This window comes from Carlito syrichta, unplaced genomic scaffold (genome assembly GCF_000164805.1).
Source record: "Carlito syrichta isolate Samal-C Ts95f unplaced genomic scaffold, Tarsius_syrichta-2.0.1 Scaffold115961, whole genome shotgun sequence".
In the NCBI taxonomy this organism is placed as follows: domain Eukaryota; kingdom Metazoa; phylum Chordata; class Mammalia; order Primates; family Tarsiidae; genus Carlito; species Carlito syrichta.
Window position 1 is genome coordinate 139647 of NW_007060057.1, and position 2634 is coordinate 142280.

Here is a 2634-nt window from a genome sequence, read left to right on the forward strand (position 1 = left end):
GGGGGGGGGGCGGGGGTTGGGGAGAGATCTCATTAGTGGGGCGAGAGGAGGGGAAGGGAGGAGGGAAGAGGCTGCCTGGGCAACTTGACCGGTTTGCTGAGTCAGAGGGCCTGGGTGGCTTTTGGTGCCCCGTGCTTTCCCTGTGCCCAGTGTGTGTGCAGCGCTGTGCCTGCTCTGGGGACTGCAGTGACCGAACTCGGTCCAGCATGGCAGCGGTCGCATGTGGCTCATTCCCTGGAATGTCCTTACCTTCAATTTTTTTGTGTGTGAATCGTCTCCCTCTGTCGCCCAGACTGGAGTGCCGCGGCACGCTCGCAGCCTCGACCTGCTGGCTCAGGCAATCCTTCCGCCTCAGCCTTCCAAATACCTGGAACTATAGGCATGTGTCATCATGCCCAGCTAATTTTTCTTGATTTATTGTAGAGATGAGGTCTTGCCAGGTTGCTCAGGCTAGTCTCGAACCTGTGAGCTCAGGCAATCCTCTCACCTCGGCCTCCCAAAGTGCTGGGATTATAGGCGTGAGCCACCGCGCCCGGCCCTCTGTCTTCAAATTTAAACTTCCTGATAAAGCTAGGGGGTCATCGCTTGCACGAGAGGGTGGTGGGCCCAGGGTTTGGCCCCTACTCTAGATCTGGCATTTGGAGAAGGTGTTAAGGCTTAGGGAAGACAACTGGGCCCCTTGCCCAACGGCCAAAGGCTGTTTCTCCGACCCTGGAGGTCAAGGTCTTGTTTCAGTCCTCGCGGTTCTGTTCCTCCCAGGGATAGAGGGTGAGCGTGCCCTCCCAATCCATTTTTCTGTTTAGTGTTGCCCTTCATCCTCGCCTTGTCTTCATCCTCGAGGGCTGCAGTAAGCCTTGCAGGGTGCTCCACTTTGAAAACAGTGGGAAGTCTGCCGCAGGTTGCCTCTGGTTTCCGGAATAGGCCCATATTTATCCTTTGCGTAGTAGAGAATGTCTCACACAGCATTAGACACACAGAAAGAGTGGTTCACATGAGTGTGGTGGCTCATGCCTGTAATCCTAGCACTTTGCAAGGCTGAGGAGAGAGGATTGCTTGAGCCCAGGAGTTCGAGTCCCATCTGGGTAATATAGTGAGAATTAATCTCTACAAAAACCAAAGAATTAGCCAGGCCTGGTGGTACACACCTGTAGTCCCAGCTACTTGGGAAGCTGAAGTGGGAGGTTTGCCTGAGCCCAGGAGGTGGAGGCTGCAGTGAGCTGTAATTGTGCCACTGCCCTGCAGTCTGGGTGACAGAGTGAGATCCTGGCTCAAATAAATAGATAAATAAATAAGTGGCCGAGTGCAAGGTATCTTCATCAAGGGACACACACATCACTTAACCACCCTCGACCTTTCAGTGTGCATCTGGAAAATGGAAACTTTCCTCTGTAGCAGAAGATTTGAGATGTCCATATTTTTGACAGTGGTTCCCAGTTCCCTGAGGCGAAGGTATCTGGGGCTGAAGAATGATGTTTGAGGGGAGATGGTGAGGAATGTCCTCACTAAGGAAAGCAGCAACTACCTTGGCCTCACTGTGTGCCCCACACAAAGGCCCCGATGACCACCAACTGGATGCTGGGTACTCGCTGGCTGGGTCATCTTTGCCCTTGTCCATGCCCACAGGGGACTTCTGGACCAGGAGGCCAACTTCTCACCAGGGGAAGGCAGGCCTCTCCTAAGTTCAGGCCCCAAGGCCAGAAGCGCGAGTCTTGGCTGGAGTCAGCCCATCAGTCTGTGCTTGCGGACTTCGTGCTCAGCACTTTGCAGCATCATTTGCTTTAAACCTCATACACTGTGAGGTGGCATTATAGTCCTATTTGTGTGTGTGTGTGTGTGTGTGTGTGTGTGTGTGTGTGTGTGTGTGTGTGTGTGTGCTGGAGTCTCACTCCGTTCCCCAGACCGGAGTGCGGTGGCACGCTCACGGCCATCCCAGTGTTGACCTGCTGGGCTCTGGCGATCCTTCCGCCTCAGCCTTCCAAGTTACTGGAACTACAGGCACATGCCACCACGCCCAGCTACTTTTTGGGTTTATTGAGAGATGAGGTCTCTCTAAATTGTCCAGGCTGTTCTCGAACCCATGGGCTCAGGCAATCCCCTCACCTCGGCCTCCCAAAGTGCTGGGATTACAGGCTTGAGCCACCACGCCTAGCCTAGAGTCCTAGTTTATAGATGGGGAAGCGGAGACCACCTACACACACCAGCTGGTAAGGGGAGGTATTCAACTGCAGGCCTCTGCCTGGGCCCAAAAGCCAGTGGGCTACAGTGGAGTATAGCCACGGCTTCCCTTCCTGGGGAAATGTCACTGTGAGTCTCCCCTATCCGGGCAAGGCACCGCAGTGCTCAGAACGGCAGACCTGGGTTTAGAGAAAGTTGCCTGCAAGAACGTGGGGGTCCATAGCTCCCCTGCCTTCCTCCCGGTCCCCTGCCTTCCACCCGCTGGTCGCTCGGCTGCGGGCAAAGGCAGAGATGCAGACAATTGCAGGCCCCCTCGTCCCTCCCACGCTCCTCCCCACCCCCCATCTTTCGAAGCGACGGGGACAGACTCACCCGCAGGCTGCCTCCGGGCTGCACCTGCAGCGCTGGGGCGTCCGGCCGGCCTGGGCCTGCAACCGAGGCGAGACCCGGGGCGGCGGG

General features: G+C 56.2%; 1 protein-coding gene across 1 annotated transcript in view; it reads right to left on the reverse strand.

Annotated features, from left to right (window-relative positions):
* Window positions 1–2600, reverse strand: part of PIGZ (phosphatidylinositol glycan anchor biosynthesis class Z) — a 22687-nt gene extending 20087 nt beyond the window's left edge. Inside the window, exon 1 of the mRNA XM_021706802.1 lies at window positions 2548–2600. The gene's annotated coding sequence lies outside the window, so the exon portion shown is untranslated. The remainder of the gene's footprint in view (window positions 1–2547) is intronic.
* Window positions 2601–2634: the final 34 nt, after the last annotated feature.